The 25,377-nt window shown below is 38.2% G+C and overlaps 1 protein-coding gene and 1 pseudogene across 7 annotated transcripts in view; both read right to left on the bottom strand.

Moving 5' to 3' along the window:
* Positions 1-25,377, bottom strand: part of Macrod2 (mono-ADP ribosylhydrolase 2) — a 1,935,542-nt gene that overhangs the window by 1,229,835 nt on the left and 680,330 nt on the right. The window lies entirely within an intron of this gene.
* LOC110289483 lies at positions 2,558-3,334 on the bottom strand (annotated as a pseudogene).

Genomic DNA, 25,377 nt, shown 5'->3' with positions numbered 1-25,377 from the left:
TCTCTCTCTCTCTCTCTCTCTCTCTCTCTCTCTCTCTCCTTCCTTCCTTCCTTGTTTCTTTCTTGCTCTTTCAGAGCATTCAGGTATGTCATTAAGTTACTAAAATCAGAGCTCATTAGGTTTGTTTTTGTTTTTTTTTTTTTTTTGTATTTTTGCGTTTTTGTTAATGTAGACACTGGTATTATGAACTTGACTCTGAAAACTGCCTATACTGTTTTCCATAAAATTGGGTATGCTGTGTTTTGGGTCTCATTTAATTATTCAAAGTTTTAGTTTTCTTATTAATGTCTGTCTTAACCCAATATTTGTTCAGTAGTGAATTGTTCAGGTTCCATGAGTTTATATAGTTTGTTGTTTTTATTGTTGGTGATATCCAGTTTTAATCTTTCCATGGTGGTTAAATAAGATGCAGGGTGCTGTTTAACTTTTCTTAATATCTGTTGATACTTGTTTAGTATCCTAATATGTGGTCAATATTAGAGGAAGTTCCATGGGCTTCTGAGAAAAGTATATTCTTTTGTGTTTTAGTGGAATCCTCTGTACATGTCTGTGAAGTCCATTTGATTTTGATGTTACTACAGAATTTCTCAATTTAGTTTTTGTGTTGAATATGAGATATTATGAGAAAGAAAAGGATAGGATGATTATGTAATTTTAGCTGCAGTAGTGTTTCTTCTAATAATTTGGACGCCCCTATATTTTATGCATAAATGTTTAGATTATAATATCTTCTTAGTAGACTTTTTCCTTTAATATATATGCAATGTATTTCCTATCTGTTTGATTAGTTTGTGTTTAAAGTTTATTTTGTCACACATTACAATACATTCTTGATCCATGGTAGCTTTGCTTGGAATATCTTTTTTCATCTTCTTCCTAAAGTGTTATTCTTGATGGCAAAGTGTGTTTCTTGGATGTAGCAGAAAGCTGGGTACTAATTTACAATTCAGTCTGTTATTCTGTGTGTTTTATTAGGGATACTGAGATGATTAACAGTGAGCAGTATTAATGAGCAGTCTTTACTGATTCCCATTATTTTGTTTTTTGTGGTGTGGGTGCCCCCTTTTGATTTACTGCTCTGCTTTTAATTTACCCCTTGTTTCCTCTTTAGTATAGTGATCTTTTTCTTCAGAGTTAAAATTTTCTCTTAGGCCTTCTGGATTGGTGAATATAAACTGCTTAAATTCGTTTATAGTTTATGAAGTGCAATGTTTTTCTTTCTCTGTCGTGTGATTGATGGTATGGTAGTCTGTGCTGGCATCTGTGGTCTCTGAAATCTTGTAGAACATTCATCTAGGCCCATCTGTTTTCGGAGCTTTCATTGAAAAGTCAGGTGTTATTCTAATAGCCTTGCCTTTACCTGTGGCTTGGGCCTTCGCCCTTACAGCTTTTAATATCCTTTCTTTGTTCAGTGTGTTTGGTGGGTTTTGGTGACTATGCATTGTGGGTAGTTTCTTTTCTGGGTGTATTTGTTGTTCTATTTGCTTCTTGTACCTACCTGATAGGCATCTCTGTCTTTAGACTATGGAATGTTTCATCTAAAATTTTGTTGAAAATATACTCTCTGCTTTTACGCAGGTTTAGTCTCTTTCCTTATACCTATTATCATAAGTTTTGTCTTTTCAGAGTGCCGGCTTTTCAGACTTGCTGGCTGTTTTGTGACTAGAGTTCTTAGACTTCACATTTTCTGTGATTGCACTCTCCAGTTTTTCTATCTTGCCTTCTGGATCTGATGCTCTCTCTTCCAGGACTCTCAATCGGTGCTGAGGCTTACCTACCTCTGCGCTGTTAATGTGGCCTCCTGTCTTTTCCATGTCTAGTTTTATTTCAGTTTGTGGTTTCTATCAGTGGTTCAATTTCTTCCTTAAATTCTACGTTCATGTCTTGAATTGTTTTCATTACTTCATTCAACTGCTTGTGTATTTATAGTCCTTATTAAGGCACTCATTGACATTCCTCCTTGAACATAGTCACAGGTGCTAGTTTGACATTCTCATCTTATGCCTCAGCTTAACTGGCTTTCCTTTTTTCTTTTTTCTTTCCTTTCTTCTTTTTTTTGAAGAGCATATAACAAAATATTTATTTATTTGTGAGCTGAAAGGCATGTGCTTTATCTAGAGGTCAATTTTGATTCATAATTCACATTTATAATGATGACTGCTACAATCTTAGTTATTTCTAAGTTCCATCTGCTAAAATATGCTCTTGGGCAAATTGCCTATAATCTCAGTACTTTGGATTCGGAAGCAGGGATATTAGTTTGGAGCCAGCCTGGGCTACATAGAATCTGTTTCAAATACAGACACACAGGCACAGAGATACAGACAGACAGACCACAGACACACACACACACACACACACACACACACACACATCTGGAGAGTGTAATTAATCACACTTACTCCTCCATAGACAGATTGTAGGCAACCTTCCCCCATCGAGGTCAGAGTGGCGTCTATAACACAGATTTGCCTCCACAAGTGCCCAGCTTCAATCTCTAAAAGCTTACTTTGGAAAGTAATCTTGAGGTGGTAATTAACAACTATACCAATTTTTATTAAAAATTAACAACTTTGGGTACTTTCGTTTTAGGTTTGGGCACATCCAGAACATCTTCATAGTCTGCATTACCTTTGCCCAGCAACCAACTGTGATGATCTGATCTGAGTTCTGAGTTTCAGAGCAATCTTTCTTAAAATGCCCCATGCAGCCACAGAGTTTACAGCCACGACCATCCCCATAGACTCCTTTAGTACTATCAGGGCAGAATCTGGACAGGGGTCCCATTTCTCCGCAGACAAAACATTTGCAAAAGGAAATTCCCCAAGTGCAGGATCTACATTTGCTCTACACTTTGTCATCTCGTGCTCCATGGACCTGCAGCGGTAACAAATGCGTGTGCCCATGTCCTGACTCTCTAGTACAGCGGGGCAGTCATCTTGTCAACAATGGAAACATACCACTGCATTCTTCTCTGCCGCCTGTCTCATCAGCCGCCTTCCTCTCCCGTCTACTGTCCTTCTTTAAGGCCACTGCAATTTCTTCCATTACTTCCCGGCTGTCTGCTGCTATCAGCGCTCCATTGTGAAGCACCTGTGAGCTCTGTTTCAGGTACACCATGAATCCATTCACATCTTCATTCAAGTACTCTTTTCTTTTTGCATTTTGCTTGAGGTGCACGGTTTCTAAGGGGCAGCCCACTGTTTTGGCATTGCTTATGATTGGAAAGGTTTTGGTTTGCTTTCTCCGCAGACCCCTTCTTCATGTCTTTCCATGATGTTGCTGAAAAGGGGCTCTTACTATTTGAAGTAGTAACTCTGGCCTACCTGGTCATGCTTGGATCAGAGGTACTTTACAATTCCCATTTGAATGAGCCTCTGAGGCCTAAACTGGCTTCTCTTAGGGCCTATGGCAATATGGTTCCTGGCTTCTGGAGAAAGCATGTTGTTCATATTGGTTATTCATATTGGTAGTTTTATGCTGGGATTTACAAATGTGAAGTTATGACATTTGAAATATTTCTTCATGTAGATATCTGGGCAGTCTTACAGTGTACACTGAGGCATATATAGGTGCATCTTTTAATGCATTGCCTTTAAACAGAAATGTCTTTTCTTACTTATTAAAACTGAAAAAATTGAGCAATGTAGTATTCAGTTTATTTTTATCATAAATGGGCCATGTATGTATAAGATAGGGTAAATATATACAAATACATATTCAAACAAATGGCATTATACATATTTTTCTACAAGTAAAAGCACACAGTAAAAAGCCACTGCTAAGCACGTGCTCACAACCTGAGCAAACCTGAAGCTAGAACATAAATGAATTAAAACTAATGTTAGGGATTTTAAAATAGAATATTTAACAAGGCATGGTGGATTATGCCATCATGCAAGCACACTTAAGGCTGAAGCACAAATATAGCAACGAATTTGAAAGAAGCCTGAGCTTCTCTCAAATCCCATCTTTAAAAAAAGAAATCCTACAATCTTTAAAGATAAAAAAAGATAATACATCATAGGTACCTTTAAAAGTTAGCATTGATTTAAAAGTGATTTTAATATATAGCATAGTATAAAAAAAGAGATGACATGTCTCAATATGCCACCGTTCTGATAAATAATGGTTATGGTGTGTGTTTTGTTTTTCCTGGGTTTTGTTTTGATTTTTAGTTTTTGTTTTTTTGTTTTTTGAGACAGATCTCACTACGTATTTATAGGCCAGGCTGACAGAACTAACACATATCTGTAGATCTGTTTGTCTCTGTCTCCCACTATGGCCAACCCTCATGGTAACCTTTTACAAAAGAAAGCAAAGTGTCCAAGTAGGTGCTTTGCAGCCTCTTTACTCTAAGAGTTCTTGTAAATCTCATTGTAAGTCAGTGACTCAGCGAGTCCCACCTGCTGCGACTGCTTGTCTGCCATCACCTACCTACTTATCTTTCATAGAAAGAGGTAGGATGTAGCTACATCCTTTGATGCTTAACTGCCTTAGTTAGATAGATTCACTGTTGCTCTGATAAAACACTGTGACTAAAGCACCTTGGGAAGGAAAGGGATTACTTTATTTTATAATTCTCTGATCACACTTGATCACTGAGGGAAGTTGGTGAAGGAACTCGAGGAAGGAACTGAAATTGAAGCTACAGAGAAATGTTTTTACTGCTTGCTCATCATGGCTTCACAGTTTCTTATATAACCCAGGACCACCTGCTCAGGGATGGCACTGCCCACAGTAGGCTGGGCTCTCCCACATTAATCATTAATTTAAAAAAGAAATGTTCACACAGTCTTGACTAGAGGACAATTTTATGGAAGAGCTCTCTCAATTAACATTCCCTCCTTGCATATATGTCTAAGTCTGCATCAAATTGTCAAAATCTAATCAGAAAAAAAATGCTGGTATATCTTTCCACATGAGGAATATTTTTTACGTTTTTTATGTTCCATAGTGTTTCCATAGTTAGAAAACCCATACTTTATAATTCTTGGACTTGAATTGTCATTAAAATAGGTTAGAGTAAACATTCTGAAAAAAGCACTTTAGGTAAATATTTTATAAAGTAGGCAACAAAGCCAAGATATATTAAAGAGATCTTGGAATATGGCTGTATTAGTCCCAACTAAGGGCCTCTATTCATGGGTTTCAAGGATGTCATAGGATAGAATCTGATTCTTTTACGAAAAGTATTTTCAAAAGATCAACCTATATCCTTTTCTAGCAGTGTAAGAGTGGTACCCCTGCCTCTTCCTCTCCTGCACCAGTAAACCAGACTCCAGAAAAGAAAGCAAAGTTCCAGTGGAGGCTAAATAATGAGGGAGCATGGCTGTCTGTTTTGAAGAGAGACAGAGTCTTTGCTCTGTAGACAGCATCAGTTGTAACTGAAATCTCCTGGATAGAGAGGATGAGAAGGTCAGCCAGGATTTTGTTTCAAGTGAGATCACAGAGGGATGACAGGACAGAGCCTCTTTAGTAAACCTTATCTTCCTCGCCCTGAAGATGCGATAGTGACATGGGCCTTTGCTTTGACCTCATGTTACAGATCTCCTAGGAAACTAGCTCTCAGCTTTGCACTTTCCCTACAGGGGAAAAAGGCTCTAGGCTCTTTAAAGATGACCAAAAGTCTTTCTACACACACTTAAGGAGAAATCACAATGTGGCATAAATGGTTACTTACATTTTTCTCAGTCTTTTATGCACAGTCGATAACAAATGTTTGCAAAATCACATTTGAAATGTAAAAAATATTTGGGAGAAAGCAGATGATGGTGTTTCAAAATGATTGTTAAAATGTATAGTCTAGCACCCCAGTAGACATTCAACTTTGAGTCAAATAGTCTGTATCAATTACAGCTTATCACAGGTGACAAATCAAATATGCTTGTTGAATGAGATTGTCACAGTGCATGGCTAGAGATCAGAACCAGATGATCCAAGTGAGTCCTTTACCTCCTTGGAAAGAACCTGTGATTCTGTCATTTCTCCAGGGACAGCTCTCCTCAGGCCCTTACTTCTCCAACCTATCTCAGCTACTACAGTGTCGCACTGTCTCTTTCGTAAAAACACATATTTGGGGGCTTTTGGGGACAGATGGAGCAACCTTGGCAACCTAGGAGTTAAAAAACCATATTCGACAATGAAGTGGGGGAAATGTAACTTAAGATTAAGACATGACAGAGGAGTGGGCTATCTGCCCAAGAGCTTGTAAGTATTCCTCTAAAATAGAATGACAGTGGCCATAGCCCTCCTGCAACCCAGAGAGATATCTACTCTAGTCCTCAGATACAAAAGCAGCAAGTTCAAACTCTCAATTCCTGGTCCCCTGATCTCACTTCCAGTGAAAACATTACAAGTCTCTTTTGTCTTATTCTTATAATTAGTCCCTATAGGTTTGAAAGTGAATTCAACCCACCATCTCTTAGAAGTTGAGCATGAACAAAGACACTCTGGACCAAACAAAGAAAATAATGACAACTTCCTTGAGTCTAACCTCCCTCGGGGAGAGAATAACCAAGGCTATTAAGAAGGGTGTAAGTCTTGTTAATAAATAACTGTGGTATGTTGACTTGGTCTGACACAGATAGCCAATGCTTGTTATTCCAGATGCTGGGAAAAGAAATGCTGTCTCAAGAAAAGATATCAGTCCTTCAGAAAAAGATACTACTTTCCTAGTATGATTTCTTCTGAGTGAACCAAACAGTGTCTTGCCAGCATGGAGACTTTTTAGCCATGTAAGAAGGCTTCTTCTCCCCACTCTTTCTATGCCCAACGATGTAAGCATCAAACAGAAATAGTATTATGTGTGTATTGACTGCTCCAAATGTGATCTTCTTTACTTTCTTAATAAAGAGAACCTTTTGACAACAGTTGAACATCTCCCTAGCCTATCTCCCCAGGACTGAACTCCACAAAATAATTAAAACTAACAAGACCTCTTTAATAACTACCACTAATTTCAAAAGGCAAACACAAATATCTAAACAAGGAGCCACATGGCAAAGGCATCTTAAATATAAAAGGAAAGCTTTGAATGCAGTGGCAAGGAAAGTTTGCAGATCAAGTAAAGATTTACTGCTCTTAAACTCAGCCTCCTGACTGCCTCTGAAAATAAGGGACTGCTAGAATTCCACAATGTTATCTATGACCACAGGTCAATACCAAAGATAGATGCTATCAAATATAACAAGGGATCCTAGATTTTGAACAACACTGGATCTCTCATATCAGGTATTGTCTGACCCTTTTTTTGGATATTATTATTTGATGATGATGAAGAAGAAGAAGATGATGATGAACAGCAGCAGCAGCAGTCTGGGGTTATAATTAAATATTGCCACTCAGGAGATAAAGTTAAGAAGATCATGAATTGAGTTTGTGGCCAGACTAGGCCAAAAGGAGAGGCTTTCTCTCAACAAGGTGACGATATATAATCATAAAATAAGCAAAAAAGAAATAAAAATCCACCTCAATAAGAAACAATTCTACATCAGTTTAAGTTGAAACTATTTGGAGACACTTTCACTATAGCTCACTCTTAGAATATACTTATATCATTGTACGAAGTAGAGGTCCACAGGGCTACATAGGAGCGACAGTTTGAAGAGAACTGCCTTCAGAGCACCTACCATCCTCTGCCTCAGATACAAGTCTCAGGAAGGCCTTGGAATATGGCTCATTTGAGTTCATCCCAGCAGAATGAGGCATTTCTTCTTTTTCTTAATTCCACTTAATGGAGGTCTCCATTATCATTTAAACAGGAGTGGACAAATAGAGGAATTGATAGGGTAAGCACTCCAATCAGAATAATCAGGCCAGCACAAGCACTTACCTTTAGAGCAACAGCCAGCATCAGTTCAGAAATTTAGAAAAGTGTTTCCATTTTTCCTATGTATGATTTCTGCATATAAATATATGGATGTATGAGTTGTGGGGCTGTGAGAAACAGTGGGGGGGGGAGAAGAGAAATAGTTTGTATTTGTAGTATGGTATCAGTTAGGATTGAACTTATATAGCTGAGAAGACAACTAAAGTGTATGGAGTCTGGTTTGTTCCAAGTTGAAAATGCTTTAGTCAAAAATTTGTAGGTGAATTTTCTTTCTTCTCATAGAAGTATGTCACAGAACATCCTTACCCCCAGGCCCCATGTTCTCATTTGTAATGATATACTGTATGTAAAGTTATATTACCAGCACATGCAATTTTCCAACTGCTTGATGCCTGATGTCACAAAATTATAACTAAGAGCAGCATGCTCCAAGGCATGGGAGTATTATTTCATCAACAATAAAAGCGTGTAATAAAGGACTTTAATTTTAATGACAGCTTGGGTGCAAGCTGTTAGAAAAATCAAGTATATGTTTTCCTAACCAGGTAACCCAATCCTGACTCCCCTCCAAACAGCACCCTTTTCCAACTTACTTTGGATTTTAATTATTCAATTTAATTCAACAAGCATTAAATTATCAAAAGCCCTCCCTATGTGAAGCACTGTAGTGGATTCTATAGCAACTGGATACCAACACTTCCACTCTGGGGGGTGGGGGGCGGGGATAACAATCTAGGGAGAAAGAGAAATGCCTGTTTAAACAAATTTAATAAAAGGTATATTATGAGGAGTGCTGAAATAAGGCTAATTTTAAGTGTTATAAACAGCAGAGAGGGACGTGTGAAGCATCTTAGAAAAGGAAGATTTTGGAGAGGCACTGTAACACAAATACAAAAGTGGGAAACACCACACAAAGGGACCTAACCTCCAACCCATATCAGGCAAGTATGCTGGGACATGCCAAGACAAGGGGGAAAAAAGGATGCAGACTTGACTTCAAAGATGGAAAATTGTGGAAAGGAGAGGAGGGGGGAACGTACGCCAGTATTGCTGCCTGACTGGACACAGGAGACAGGAGGAACATGTGTAGTCTATTCAGTGGGACTGGTTGTCTTAGTCAGGGTTTCTATTCCTGCACAAACATCATGACCAAGAAGCAAGTTGGGGAGGAAAGGGTTTATTCGGCTTACACTTCCATGCTGCTGTTCATCACCAAAGGAAGTCAGGACTGGAACTCAGACAGGTCAGGGAGCAGGAGCTGATACAGAGGCCATGGAGGGATGTTCTTTACTGGCTTGCCTCCCCTGGCTTGCTCAGCCTACTCTCTTATAGAACCCAAGACTACCAGCCCAGGGATGGTCCCACCCACAAGGGGCCTTTCCCCCTTGATCACTAATTGAGAAAATGCCTTACAGTTGGATCTCATGAAGCCATTTCCTCAACTGAAGCTCCTTTCTCTGTGATAACTCCAGCTGTGTCAAGTTGACACAAAAGTAGCCAGTACACTGGTTATATATTTTCTTGTGACTACTCGGTGTAGCTAACTTTTCTCAGGGCATTCCCCACGTCCTCTCACCTTTACCACTTCAGTGACCAAAGGCGGAATTCACTTGATTTCTTTTGTCCTTCTTTCCTTTCCTTTCCTTTCCTTTCCTTTCCTTTCCTTTCCTTTCCTTTCCTTTCCTTTCCTTTCCTTTCCTTTCCTTTCCTTTCCTTTTTCCTTTCCTTTCTTTTTTTCCTGTCCTTCCTTCCTTCTTTCCTTTCTTTTCTCTTTCTTTCATCTCTTTAACTTAACTGCTCTCTCTTACTTCCAAAAACTTCTTTGTTCAATCACAGGGGAAACCAGAATACCAAGAAGTTATTTCCAAAGAGATCAGTGTTTTGAGATGACTAGTAATAGTTACTGTATACAATGCATCCTTCCTTTGTCCTTAGAGGGTGTATTAACTCACTGTGACAAAATATCCAAGAGTCCAATGAGAAAATGTTTATGTCAAGTCACCACTCCACAATTTTCCAACTATGCTTTCTTGACTCTATTGCTTGTTTGTTATGGTTAAAAATATATGGTAGAGAAAAATCAGTAATTCATGGTGACTCTATTAAAATTGATTGATATTGTTTGACAATTTGGCATGAGCCAGAATCACACAAGACTCAAGCTTCTGTGCATGTCTATGATGGATTCTATAGAATAAGTGAGTGTCTTAGTGTCAGTTTTCTATTGCTGTGATAAAACACCATGACCAATGTAACTTATAGAAGCGGGGTTAATTTGGACTCATTATTCCAGTGGGTAAGAGTCCATCATGGTGAGGAAGTGGTAGGCATTGTGGTAAGAAAAGGAAGGTGAGATCACACAGCCTTAACTGCAAACAAAAGAGAGAAAGAACAAACTCAAATGGCCTAAGTCTGTAAGCTTGCAAACCCTACCTATAGTAACACACATTGTCCAACAAGGCTAAGCTTCCTAAGCCCCCATAATTAATGTCATTAAGTGGGGACCAAACATTAACATGTCTGGGATTAAATGGGATATCTTATTCAAACTACCATACTGAACCTTTGGACATTTTATGAGTAATTATATAGATTAACTGAAGAGGGAAGACATACCTTGGCTGTGAGGAGCCAAGGGCTCCCTCATGGGCTGGGATCCTAGACTAAATAAAGAAGATAACATGGGCTGTGTATTAGAATTAAGTGTGTGCTTGTTGATTGTGCATGCAATGTATCTTTAAGCTCAGGGTTCCGCAGTCATGCCTTTCCCACTAGGACAGTAAAATCAAGGGCATCCTCTATTTCTTAAGGAATATCTTTCTTTTGTTGGGGATTTTTATCATAATAACAGAAGAAACTTAATACAATGACCAAGATAGGTTAGAGATATAATGTTCAGACACTGGCAAAGAACACTCTTGAAGAGTGCCCCCAGCAACTTCCTTCCTTCAACTAGGTGACAACTCCACCTTTAAAAATCAGTTCAAGAATGAACTCATCAATGGACTAATCTACCAATGAATTCCAACCTACACTTATGATCCGTTTTTCTGTGAATATTGCTGCCTTAATAAACCTTTGGGGCATCCTTCCATTTCACACTGAAGCAGGTGGTATGAGGGATGAGGTATATATTTCATGTAGACTTATAAAGTTGCCAGCTAGGTTAAGCTCTGGTCACCAGGGTTTGTAAATTTCTAGTAAATTGTTTGAAAATTGACTTCCTTTCCTTCTCTACCTCATCTTTTTTCTCCTGACTGAGAACAGCTCCCTCACACACTATCTAACCTCAAATCCAAAAAAAAAAAAAAAAGAAAGAAAGAAAGAAAAAGAAAAAAACCCTCAGTCTATTATTAGAGACTCACAACTGAAGTCAGCTAGACTAGGTGATGACAAGGTGTTAAGACACATGTGTAGGACTACATGAGGAGGAAGAGAAATCACTGAGATGGTGCTATCACCTTAAATCTTCAGCACTTTCTTTGAAAATCATGATCCATGTGAAGAGAGAGAAAACAAAATTATTAAGAGAATAGATTATGGAGAGTGAAGATGATACAATATTACACATATCAGAAGAAATACTCTAGGCAGATGATGGCAAAACATCATTGATTGAGATGAGTGTACATTTCTTAAAGGGAATGCTATGTAACATGCCAAGGTAAAGGCTCCAGTTGAACAGGGCTCTACTGCCCCAGACCCAGCTTATAGTTCTGTGATGTGCATAAAAATCAAAAGAGGATTCAGGAAGAAGCAGAAACTAATATGATCCCTTTAATAGTTATGCACTGTTAGAAACACATACAAAGATTTAACATAGTTCTGTTGAATTATGCAACATTTTTATATCTGTCTTGAGTTGAAGAAAAGAACACTTGCAAACTTCCTCTGAAATGCCTTTCATGCCTACCCCAATTCTCACAACTCTACTTGGATTAGGATAAAGAAGAGCACTCAGAACTTGGCTTATTCATTTGCCCTGTAGGTTCACTTCCCTATAGTATGAATTACTGTGCCCTGTCTTTTAAACTAGACCATAATTCCCCTTAAGCAGAAGTCCTGATGGTTTTCACAACGTGCTATAGAAGACTGGTTTTCTAGGGATTGAGATCGAAGCTTAGGAGATTTCTGAGGAAATGCTCTTGAGAAAAACAGGTATGGTAGAAGTGAAAGAGAAATGAGCAGAGAAAGAAGCTACCTTGAGGTGGCTTCACAGCTTCTAATAATGTCACATACAGCTCTAAAACAGATGCTAGTAAATCATCCAGAACTGTTGTGAAGGAGGTATTATTTTTGATATGTTTGCAATTAATCAGCCAGATGTATGACTTGGATACAGGCATCCTCTACAGCAGCAGATATTGCTCAGACCATTGTAAGCATCTGGGGGAGATGGCACCACTCAGGACAAGATAAATTAACTCTGTTTCCTATTTACTTCTTTCTGTTGTGCTGTTGTTCTTCTTCTTCCTCTTCTTCCTCTTCCTCTTCTTGCTAGATATATTACCACTATTTTCTTACATTGGGATTTATCTGTAGTGATCAATGTAGTGTTTAAATAACTGAGTAATCCAAAGTTATATAACTTTTCTTTTGTCCCAAAGACTATAACCAACATTTACTTTTACTATTAACAATTCCAGTCACTCTATACAGTTTGCTGCTGTTCTCATATTTCAAGTGTTTGATTTCTCTGTTTCAGCACAGCTGAGGAAGAGGACTAAAGGAGGAATCAAGCAGATCTAAACACAGAGAAAATAGCACGGAGAGAAAAACAAACAAACAAACAAAAAAAAACTAGAATAAATGCCAAGGACGTGCACTGCATAGAAATCTGCATTTTCAAGTGATACTCTTGGGTTTTCTGATTGGATGTACAAAGGGTCTAGAGAGTACCTTAGAAAGACATTCACTAAACATTACTTTTTAAAACACTCTAGTATTTTAATTGATAAAATTACATTATCCTGGAAATAAGGTTCTATATTCTAGGTTCTGTGAAATAGTCAATCACCAGCGACTGAGTAGATTTTGACTGGCTAATCTATCCTCATACTACTGTGGATAGTTATGCATTTCTTCATTGCTATTAATTCACTGGTAATTACATTATGAATCATGCTAATTTTAACTTCCTCTATTTTTTTTCCTTGAGACAAAGAGGCCCACGTGAACATGGAAGAAAGAAAATAGGCTGCCTATTTCAAAGGGAAGATAAAGCTCTTCTCTAAAGGCCTCTTTCATGTTGTAAATTTTTGATAACAAACTCCAATTTGACTAGATTTTCAAGTGTAATATTAGATCCATGACTCAGCCTCTTCTGAGCCTCAGTACCCATCTGTAAAGCCAATAGTGGTAGACACCTTACAGCATTAAAGTGGGGTGAATGAGGTCAACTGGCTGCTTAAGAGGGCCCAGCCCCATAGCACAAACAGATTGCAGGTTGCTAGTGGACTTTCTGAATCACAGGCACTTAAAATACATGCAATGTAAGTATATCCTGGATACAGTAGTCCAATAGTCACTATTTAGATTTAAAGTGGAAGATCTGGAGGAGATAAAGTAGTGAGGTTCTAACATATAAAGAGAATGTGATGATTAGTAAAGTTCATAAAACCTATTATTCATTGACCTACTAAATATTTTGTCTGTTAGGGAGAGTTTGAGCAAGTCCGATTTTATTCTCATCAAATCTTTATAAATACCAGTCTATAATAAGAAAATTGACTTAGAGTATACACTTCAGCTTGAATTTCCCAGTTACATTCCATCTTGAATAGTAGAGAGCAGTGGGGCTGTTTCTAGGTCATTAAACACCAGGCTGGGGAAAGATCTGCACAGACAGGGGCATCCAGAGACATCTTCTGGGCTTATGTGCAACAGTTAGGGGACATATAAGTGTGGTCTTGATGAGTGAGTATGTAACTACAGGAAGGCCAACAGGATCATTGCATGGGTGTTCTGAAAGGTAAAGGCTACAATGTATTTAACAAGGAGAACACTTTTTATTTATAATTAAGGAAAGTTGAAACCAATATTGAGAATGGCAGATGAGATAGTGACGACTCTGTCTTAGACAAGGAGTAAATTACCATGGACATACTGTCAGCAGCAGATTGCTCTGTGAGCTTGGAATGAAGACATCTAATGATGATTTTCACTAGAACACATCTGATGACTTTATTCTCCCACTCATAAGCTTGTCTAAATTGAATCTGACTCTTATGCATTGGGGTTGACAGTGGAATGGAGTCTGTTTAATAAGTGAACTTTATCTTTCTTGTTATTATCTCATAGGTAAACAAGTATTTTAGAATAAATGAAAAGGGACAGTGCTGAGAATTGGTTTATTTCCTCCTAGCTCTTCTTGACTTAGTTTGGCATGCCTAGATTTGGCTCTTTTTAATTAGTATGAATTATTTTTAACATGTCATGGTGCACATATAAAGGTCAGAGAATAACATTTTTAAGTCAGGTACCCCTTCCACCTCTATGTAGGTTCTGGAGAACATACATTGGTGAGTTTGGGAGGCATGTGCTCTTCCATGCTGAGCTACCCAGCCAGCCTAGGTTTGACTTTTTGATCTCCAATCACTAGATGAGGCACTAGGGTTTTTAGGTCATTTAATTACTGTTCCTACACCATCATTCATTCAAGTATAAGGTAGATATTAGATGAGACTAAACACTAGAACAATCCATTTTTAACGACCTTAGGCCCATGTAATACCCATGTGAGGAAGTTTAAAGGATGTAGTCCAAGTCATTTTGAGTGCTCATTGCAAAGCAAGGTGCTGAAAGTTCTTACGGGAACCGAATGGGATGCAAAAAGAACTGGTTGCACTAAACTTCCCCAAAGTGTCATAAATTCCACACTTTCTATCTGAGAGCCTCCTATACTTACATTTGAACTGGGCTGAGCAGTTATCTTGATCAAGAATTATGGACAACTTGAGGATCCATTTTACAGATACGGCTGCTAAAAGGAGAGGGGTGCCTTAAAATGTAAACATGAAGAAATAAAGATAGATAGGGACCAGGGAGTTGCGGGGTGGGCAATGAAGTTGCAAGTTGACCTAAGCTTGGCTTGCCTTTCTACTACAGCAGAGGTGAAAAAGCCATGTGGCATTCAGAACTACTACCTCACTGCCTAAAATCAGAAAAATTTAAGGTGCATTTTGTAACATCATTATAGTTTGCCCGCTGTTTACTGCCAAAGCGCAGAACCTCACTTTTTTGTCTGCCTGGTAATGGGAGGCAGCAAAGCCTCAGATAAACCCTCACTTGAAAATGGCTGCCATTTGCAAACTTTGAGAATTTGAACAAGTTACTCAGCATCTCTAGTGCCAGGCTAGGGGAAAATTTGATGGTCAAATGACAGCTGGCAGGGGATTCGGGACAGAATGGGGCATGAGTGATTCCCCTCCATCCATTCTCAGAACTTTTACTCAGTCCCAATACTTTGTGGTTTTAGCTCAACTTTCTTCAAAATATAGAGGTTTGGGAATGGTTTGAATTAATGCAAGGTCCCATATTTATAACCTATTTTCTTCTCTTTGGAGAAGAAACTGGAAGCTACCTTGATACGTTGAAACTTCTTTAGGAGCAGAGTACAGCAGTGTGAAAATAGACACATTCCTTGCACTAGCCGTCAGACGCATCTACTATTTCAAACAAGTTTTTCTTTGCCTTTTATGTTTAAAGAGCGTATTACTAAATTTCATGCCTAGGTCCACTAGTTACCTAATAAGTTTTTTTTTTCCTTCTTTGTTCTCTGGCGCCACTGAAGCCCATATTTGTGTCATCCAATATTCCTCTTCTTAACCTGTGTGGTCTCTGTGAATCTGGTTACTTTCAAACTAGTGTCAGTTTCCAAGAAAGCATTAAAAAGATAAATAAATTCACAGCTGTTGAGACAGCCATCATAATGTATCAAGGCATGAAACAGAAGCAGGCTTACAGCTCCACAGTCTCTCACCCTGCAACCAGACATCTCTATGAGGTCTCTTGTCACCCAGGACCAGCCCATATAAAAGCGGCAGTCTGCTCACCTGGATGTTTTAAAAAATATCACCGTGAATAAGGAAAATTCTTGGTAATTAGAAAATAATTTACAGTAACTCAAGATACCACTAGTTGATATATAAATTAACATCCACACTTTGAACAAGATGTTAAGCATATGTATATTATAGCATATCTAATAGTCTAAAAAGTAGGTAGATGTTCAGCAAAGTCAACCTATTTGTATGCCCAAAGGCATCCAAAAGGCATGCCTAAGACTGCTTACAGAATCTCTTTAAGCTAGAAACTGCTAGTGTCTACTAACAGGAAAATGAACGGGTACCATCACATAGCAGAATATTAGTAGCACTAAAAATGAAACTACTGCCATAGGCAAAACATGGAACCATGAATACATAATGTTGACTCAAAGATCTGAGATATAAATAGCTACAACTCTATGGATCTATTTATATGAATTTCAAAAGCAGGCAGAACTAATCTGTGAACCCTGGACACGCTTCCTTGCAGAAAGGTAGTGAATGGAGAAGTGTGCTGCATCTCAAAGGGCTGCTGGCTACAAAATAAATAAATAAGTAGTTGGCAAAACATCAAGTCTCACACTAAGAAAATGCACACCCTTGTATGTGAATTACATCCAGTGTTTCAAGTAGGACAATTACAAAATGTTTACTTGTCCCCTAAAATCTTGCTATAAAACGAGGGGAAATCTTCAAATATTAAAGAGAGATTTCTTAGGTTCATCATGTAAATTGATCCAAATTCAAGTAGAAATCCTAGGGTCTGATTCTGATATAGTACTCAAGGCAAGCTAGGTCAATGTCTCTGCTGCATGTGGCATCATTACTTTTCTTATTACTATTAATATTACTATTACTGTTACTACTGACAATGATGATGATGGTGACGAAGATGATGATGTCCTATCTTAGTCCAGTCTGAGTACTGAGGTCCCTTTTATTGTCTCTTTCATCCTCAGTCTAAGCCCTCAACTTTGCAGCTATGGAAACTGATGGTCAAATACATTGAACTACTCATACCAAGTTGTTAGAACCCTCAAGAAATGGATCATCACATACGCTGGTCCCCTGTGACCCGTCAATTGTAAACGAAGTGAGCAGTGACCATGCACTTTGCCTATAAGAAATGCCTGCCCCTTAGTGTTAGAGACATCAAGGGTTATTCTCCTCCTGGTCATCTTTCTGGGTGGGTTCGTTTGTTCAGCTTCTGTTCTTTATTCATTTAAAAGACACTGCGGAAAAGCTATAGCAATATGGACCTTTCCCCTCTCCCACACACATGTGGTTAAGTTCTGTGAATCCAACATGAAGGCTGCCAGTCTGGCTGGACTTCAGGAACTTGTTGTGACTTTGATTTGCCTGGTAGAATTGTCCATGTGATCACAGATGTAACCCAATCTCATGCTTGCTTTTAGGCTTTCCAAAGATTGAAATGAAGAAAGGTGTATTCAAAATTCCAGAATAAGCCTTAGTTTTGTTTTGTTTGTTTTTGTTCCTTTTCCCTTTTTTAAAAAAGCTCTAAGGATAAAACTCAGAGCCACACTCATCCTAGTCATAGACAGCAGCACTAGCCTATATGCCCAGACTCCAGGATGTTTTATTTATGGAAACATATAATCATTTGTAATCAACACCACTAGAGGTTTATGGAATAAAGTATAATAAGGTCACTGTATGCTTATATAAATACTCTTTAGAGATACAGACCTCAGTCCAAATCCCAACTAGGCTCAGACTTTAACCTAATAGAGGTGAAAAGGTGAAACATACTTTCATGGAGACAAATGAGGGACTCTGAAAGCCCTTATTTCCTTCTTACCATGTAGTGTACATTTTCATCAGTGACAAGTATGCACACACACGATGTGGCAATTTGTTAGTAACATCATGGAGTTTTACAGACGAGTAACTAAACACTTTTGTCTAGACTCACAAGTTTATATTTCTTTGGCCTGATAATAGCTGTAGTTGGTATAAAGTCTTGATTTGGAAGATTTTCTGTTTAGTTTGTTTGCTTGTTGTGTGCACACACATATGTGCACACTGTGCTAGTACTCAATCATTTAGAGAAACTGAAAACCACAGAAGTAGTGTTAAAGGCACAGAATAACACACAGATAGAGCATCAGGTGCCTGTGACCTCATATAGTGCTTGGTTGCAGAGCACTGACACTTTAAGGTTAATGACCTTTTAACAGTACATGCTAGAAGCGATACTGCTTGTATTCATGGTCTTTCCTTTGCCTTAAAGATCACTAGAGTCATCCAGACTTCCTTTATGCTTTATGTGACCTATCAAAAAGGAGGCCTTCAGAAAGAAGTTAGCCATAAGCACAGTTATGCTGAGAAACCTAGCTCCCGGCTGAAATCAAGAAAACCCTGTTCCTGGCTCACTGGTGTCTAATGATGTCTAATGTCTTATTTCCTCATTCCGTTCTCTTGCCCAAACACAGAGAAAATAATTAGACCTTGAAAATAGCAATGAAAAAGCACATATCCTAAGCATTGCTACTGTTAGCAGACTATTAAGGAGTACTATTGCCTTGCTGGAAAATTTCTAAAAGGTTACAGAGCACTATTGAGAACACTCATTTGTAAGTAAGACCAGAGAGTACTGCTAATGTGAAGTGAAAATCCTGAAAAGTCAACCTTGTTTTCTTAACCTGACATTAATCACTATGTCCAAGGTATTTATAGGATATTCCTTCAGGATAGCATGAAGCTCTACTTTAACACTGGGACAAAGTATCAGCAATCAACTACACTCCTGTTATAAAGATAACACCTACACTCTATTAAGATGCTGTTAGTTACTCCTAATGAGATTAGTGTGAAAAAGAAATTACATATAGGCCTTTTTGTTGGTGGTTCTAATGGATACACATTAGGACATTACAATGCAATTCTGGAGAAATGGCTCAGTGGTTAAGAGTTATGGTGTTAGGACTCCAGGTCCAGGATTTCCCCCACAGCTTCCTCTGGCCTTCACTAGCACCAACACACACACACACACACACACACACACAAGCATAGATGCACATAAGTTAAGAATAAACATTCAGAGAGAGATAAGATAGATCACTGGTTAAGACTACTTAATGCTCTTATACAGTACCCAGTTCACTCCCCATTGGATTTCAACCACCTATAAATCCAGAAATCCAACATCATATTCTGGGTCCCCACATTCAGATAAAGTAAAATTTAAAATTATTTTAAAGAGTTTTAGGGTATCTGTACAGAAGAATAGCTTATATCATATAAGCATATTGCAATCAGGGAACAAGTTAATCCAGGTGAGACATCAATTTTCTATTTTAGGTTTTAGCTACCTACTCTGTGATGTCTTACTAGTAATAAATTAATATTACACCATAATTAATTCCTGACTTACTGTACAATGCGGTCCACTATATAGTAGTGTTGTTTAAAATTGAGACAATCACATTGTGAAAAAAAATCACATTAATTAGTAACTTATTACAATAAAAGGCCCAGTTTCGCATAACTAACACTGTAATGTAGAGCTGTAGAGAACTCCCTCATCTGCTGTTATGCAACCATGTAGTCTAGGAGCGCTTAGGAGACACTGAGGGTCTGTTTCTTCCAACACTGAGCTCCTGTCATTGTGACTACAGTGTATGAGAAGTTTCAGACAGACAGACTTCCACACAGGCTACTTTTACACTTCTGATGTAGAGCACCTATAGGGAATTTAGAATGCACAGGAGGAAATTTAACTGTAAAGATGACTTCCTCAGTAAAATGCTTGCACACAAGAATAGCATTCAGTTTAGAACACCAGCACCATGGGAAAGCTGAGTCCAGCCATGCACATATGTAAGTCTAGCACTGGAGGAATGTTGATATTCAGAATATTCAGAGCTTGCTGGCTGAGCAGCTTAGCCAAATTAGTGAGTTCTAGGCTTAATGATGAATCCTATCTCAAAGAATGAGGCAGCAGGCAATTGAAGACGTTTGATGTTGACCTCTGAACTCCACATGCATGTATTCCTATGTGCAAGTGTACCCAGACAAGCATGAACAAAATGGACACGTGTATGAATTTGTGCACACATGTGAACATATACAGACACTGACTAAAAGAAGCAGGTTTAACTATGGAGGTAAAACTTTTTACAAAGCCAATTGACTCTGATGAAAGAGATATCAGAGAACACAAAGAAGATACCAATTGTTCATGAAGGACAGGAATTTAAGGCCCTCTGGCCAAAGCAGACTATAGGGTCAATGACATCTCTTTCAAAATTCCAATGGTATTTTTTTTCAGAGAAATACAAAGCAGACTTAAAACCTGTATAGAACTAGAAAATACTTGATTAGCCAAAGCAATTTTGAGAAATCAGAACAAAGCTTGAGGCATCGCATTCCTGATTTCAAATTATATTACTCATCAAGCAGAATGGCACTGCCTTGTAAAACAAGATGCAGAACAATGGCGCTACTGGAGAGCTCACACACAGGTTCACACATACCTGATAAGCTGCTTTGACTAAAGTATAGAGAATGCACAATGAAGGAAGCTAAGTCCCTCTAAAAGGTGTTCAGAAATTGGGCATCTGCCTAACTAAAAGTAAAACTGGATTTTTATTTTATAACACATATGAAAATTAAGTTGAAACCTGATCAAGAATTCAATAAACCATTTAAAAATCCTAGTTGCAAACCTCAGGGAGATCCCAGGTATTGGTCTGCTCCACGAGATTTTGGATATCACACCAAAGGACAGGCGACAGTCACAAAAATAAAGTATGACTGCCAGAATCTAAAAGACTTCTGTCCCACAAACGGATTCAAGAACACACTGGGAGAAAGCACACATAAAATATAATGTGTAAAGAACTTACATGACTCCACATATAAAGTAAGTGTCCAATTTAAGAGTGGACAAAGGTACTGAACAGATAGAACCACTAATCACAGATATCTGAATCAACACAATGAAAGGCTTCCTCCCCTCTGTTAAGATACATATCACACACACACACACACACACACACACACACAGAGAGAGAGAGAGAGAGAGAGAGAGAGAGAGAGAGAGAGAGAGAGAGAGAGAGAGATGAAGGTAAAGGAACTTGCTGAGACTGACAATGTGAGTTCAATGCCCAAGACACCCATAATGGCAGAGAGAACTAATTTCCACAAGTTGTCCTCTGACCTCCATGTGCAGACTATGACACAGTCAACATGCATAGACATTAGCAAATAACTAAATCAATAAGTAAATAAATATTTTAAAAAATGAAATATGGTAACTGTTGATTAGGATACAGAGAAAAGTGTAACATGTGCATTATTGGCGGGGATGGAAGTTAGGAGTGATTTTATGGAAAGCAAATAGATTGCCTTAAATCACTGAACTAATGACATGCTAATCAAGCAATCACATTTTACATATTAATATCTAAAGACAACAATCACTATCTTAAGGTGTTTGCAATTCATGTTCATTGCATCATTACCCATGAAGCCATCAGGCATCAAAATAATCTGAGAATCCCCTGATGTGTAAGTAAGCAACAAAAACATAGAGACAGAGAAATAAATTGGAATATTATTTATCTAACAAAAAAGTAAATATTGTCATCTATGATAACACAAAAAAGAATCCAAAGGACATGTTAAATTGATTTAATCAAACATAAAAAAACAAATAAATGGTCATGGATCTAACAGTACACTTGAAAACCTAGTCAAATTGGAGTTTGTTATCAAAAGTTCTGAACATGAAAATGTTCTTCAGCGAAGAGTATTATTATTATTATTACTATTATTGTTATTTAAAAAAATAGAAAAGGTAACAATACAGAATACACGCTTTGAATGAGAATTGCATTCAACACCTTATATAAGGAAATGCTTGGTTCTCAGTTGGTACAACTGTAGGGTTAGGAGGTATAGCCTTGTTGGAGGAATTGTGTCACGGGAGCAGGCTTTGAGGTTTCAAAAGCTCATGACAAGACAAATTTTTTCTCTCTCTCTCTCTCTCTCTTTCTCTCTCTCTCTCTCTCTGTCTCTCTCTCTGTCTCTCTCTCTCTCTGTCTCTCTCTCTCTCTGTCTGTCTCTCTGTCTGTCTCCCCTACTCCTGCTACCCTCCACTTAATTATAGAGCAGATGTAACTTCTTCAAAGCCATGTCTGCCTACCTTCTGCCATATCTCCCACCATGGTGGTCACAAACTCACCTCTGAAAGTGTAAACAAGTCTCCAAGCCTTCAATTACATGCTTTCTTTTCTAAATTGCCTTGATCATCGTTTCTCTTCATAGCAATACAACAGTAACTAAAACAGATGCTAAACAGGAATAAATGTGAAGAAGGTTCAAAGAATTTCAGCATGTGTAAGGACATTTGGGGTCTCTCTAGTATGTCAGTGTCTTTTACATTATTGAATGCAACAAGATTTCTGTTAGCATGATGTTTTGTTCTACTGTTTGAACTTTGCTATTGAGCTGTAAAAGCCCAATCTTGATGTTTCAGTAGTTACATTTTTTGAAAGGAGATACAAGCGAATAAGGAATAGAATGGTTGAAAGCATAGTCAATTCTAAGGTTTTGGTTAATGTATTACATACATTAAAGAAATATTTACCATATAAAGTGTAGTATATATGTATAAGGGGCATGGATATAATTTTATTCTAAAGAAATTATATATTACATTAAATAACCTCATTGATATATTAGGGCTTATATTTTATTGCAACACTCTGTCTGTCTGGGCTGGATAGTTTTATCCACAAGCTAAAGTCATCTGAGGGAATCTCAATTAGAAAAATGACTCCATAAGATGTGGCTGAAGGTCATTTTCTTAATTAGTGATTGATGTGGCAGTGCCTAGTGCACTGCAAATACCATCCCTGGGATGATGGTCCTGTAAGAGAGCAGGTTGAGCAAGCCATAAGGAGCAAACCTATAGGCAGCATACCTCCATTGCCTCTGCATCAGCTCCTGCCTCCAGGTTCCTGCCCTGTTTGAGTTCCTGCCTTGACTTCCTTTAATGCTGGACTATGATGTGGAAGTGTAACCCTCTCCTCCCCAACTTGCTTTGGTTGTGGTATTTTATCATAGAAATAATTACCTAACTTGGACCCAGTCATACAGAATCTGAGACATACATAATAACAGAAAGAAGATAGAAATTACACATTGAAATGTCTAAAGCTCTTTATAAGTCATTTCTAAAAGTAATGGCTACTTTTTGTTTCATATATATTTACCTTTATTTCACTAGAGAAATCCACTTAAGCCACACAGTGGCCAAGATGTCAAATACTGTAAGCAGGCCTGATAATTCCATCACCCTCTTCAAACCATTATGTGCACACTGCACTGAAGTAAGAGCTCAACATTGCAGAACTGAGTTTTAGACACAGGATATTCCATCAAACTCTCCTTACAGCTGACTCATGACCCTCCACTGCTATCTAAACAGCATTCTCACAGAAGACACCAAAAACTAAATAAACCAGCCAGAAGATAATCCATATCTCAAGGAACCCTTTAGGATATACTTGAACACACCAGCATCTTCCAAACAGCTGATGTTTCAGTGCAATCTTCTATCTCCAAAGGTGTCCTCATGCTATGGAGGACATGAGCTTATGGCAGATCCTAGGAGAAGGAGATTGGTCCTCACCAGAGCTAGTCAACACACTCATATCTCTACATTAAACAGGCCCCCTTTCTGGGGCAAGGAGTGTCTAAACAGGCCCTTTCAAATGCAATAACAATTCCCTGGAGACAATGTCGCTGCCTATTAGGAAATGAAACACCTAGCTGGCCATGCTTAGTGTGTGCCAATGGATGGCTGGTGCCCTGAAGGAGATTTTATTGTATTCCTCTAGGTGGGTAGTCTGGAAAGCCCTTGGATGTATGTGTTGGATAATTGACCTCTAGTAGTCTATGGGCTCCAGGCAATAGGCTTATCAATAAGTCCCCAAGTTACTCGGCAATAAAACAATGATGGATAATGTGGCTCATAGCAAGTAGAGATCCAACATACATTTCATGACTAAAATGCCTAGCTCGTTTGTAGAGTAGTAGAGATGCTTCTGCTTTTCGACCCTCTTTTATTTTAAAAATATCACCTGCTTAATACTTACAGACACAATAGTCTGGAGGGGTGCTTCAATTTTTCTTTCAATGGAAATGAACATTATTTTATTCATTAAATTTGTGAAAGTCAAGACTCTCCAGAAGGGGGAAAATAAGGAACTGATCACATAATCATGGAAATTGAGAAGCCCCATGGTGTGTGATCTATAAGCCAGAGAACCAGAAAAGCTGGTATGGTTCTTAGAAGTTAAAAGCTGAACTCTGAGATAGGCAAAGGAGAGCAACATTTTGCTTTCTCCATACCAGCTGTATAGGAGTATGTCCTTTTATGTCATTTTCTTTGCATTTCAACTACTTATATAAATATTATCCATTTGAATACCTAAATGTGACTATATTCATATTGCTTACAATTGTTATTTTATTTAGTTCTCTGAAATACTTCTCCTGCATCAAGTTTTATTGCTTCAGTTAAAGATATCTATGAGTTATTTTCATTATATATACAACATCACACTGTACAATATATACACACACATAGACATACATATACACACATACTTACACACACTCAACTTACCTTCTTAAAAGATAATTTTTGCCTTTTGACACATGACATAGTTATACTAAAAAAAAAAGCAAACAACACTGGACTGTGTCTTGTTTCTTGAATGCTTCTCTTATGGGCTCTTGAAATTGGCTTCAAAGCCAGGTATGTATGCATGGTTGTCCTACCACAGTGAGAACAACATTTTAAAGCTAAGTAAGGAGTCAAAGGGAGCTGGGACCTACTAGTAAGCATTTTGACAGATTCAAACTAGACAAGTGACTAGACTGGGTGCACCACAGGGCAGTAGAGTTAACCTGGAAGGCTGACAGGTATTTAAAGAGTCATCATTATCCTGGATTAAAGCAAGAAAGTTATATAAGTTAAGTTATTCATCCCCCAGCAACAGAGAAATGTTTTTACACTTTCAAATAGGTGTTAAAATGGGAATTGTTTTGCCAAAAGTAAATAAGTGGGGTGTAAATTTTTCTTCCTGCCAAAACTGAAGAGAGAAATAGGAAAATGATCCCCAGGAGCCACCTCTATGCACCAAGGAACTCAAAGAAAACTCAGGTTCCCCAGCCAACCAACCCCATTCAACATTTATACCCAGGAAGGATGAGGAGCCCAGGATCAGATTTTCACCCTTGCAGCTGCGTAAAGGGGAAAGTTTTGTGATGGAGGGAAACAAGCCTTATAAAAGCTTTACTGTTCTCTCAGAGGAGTTGTCTCTGGTCCATGCTCCTGAAGCTTGCTTTCTTCCTTTCTTCCTTTTTCTTCCTTTCTTCCTTTCTTCCTTTCTTCCTTTCTTCCTTTCTTCCTTTCTTCCTTTCTTCCTTTCTTCCTTTCTTCCTTTCTTCCTTCCTTCCTTC

Source organism: Mus caroli, chromosome 2 (assembly GCF_900094665.2).
Source record: "Mus caroli chromosome 2, CAROLI_EIJ_v1.1, whole genome shotgun sequence".
In the NCBI taxonomy this organism is placed as follows: domain Eukaryota; kingdom Metazoa; phylum Chordata; class Mammalia; order Rodentia; family Muridae; genus Mus; species Mus caroli.
Note: the sequence above shows the minus strand (reverse complement) of the source record. Positions and strands in the feature narration are given on the sequence as shown.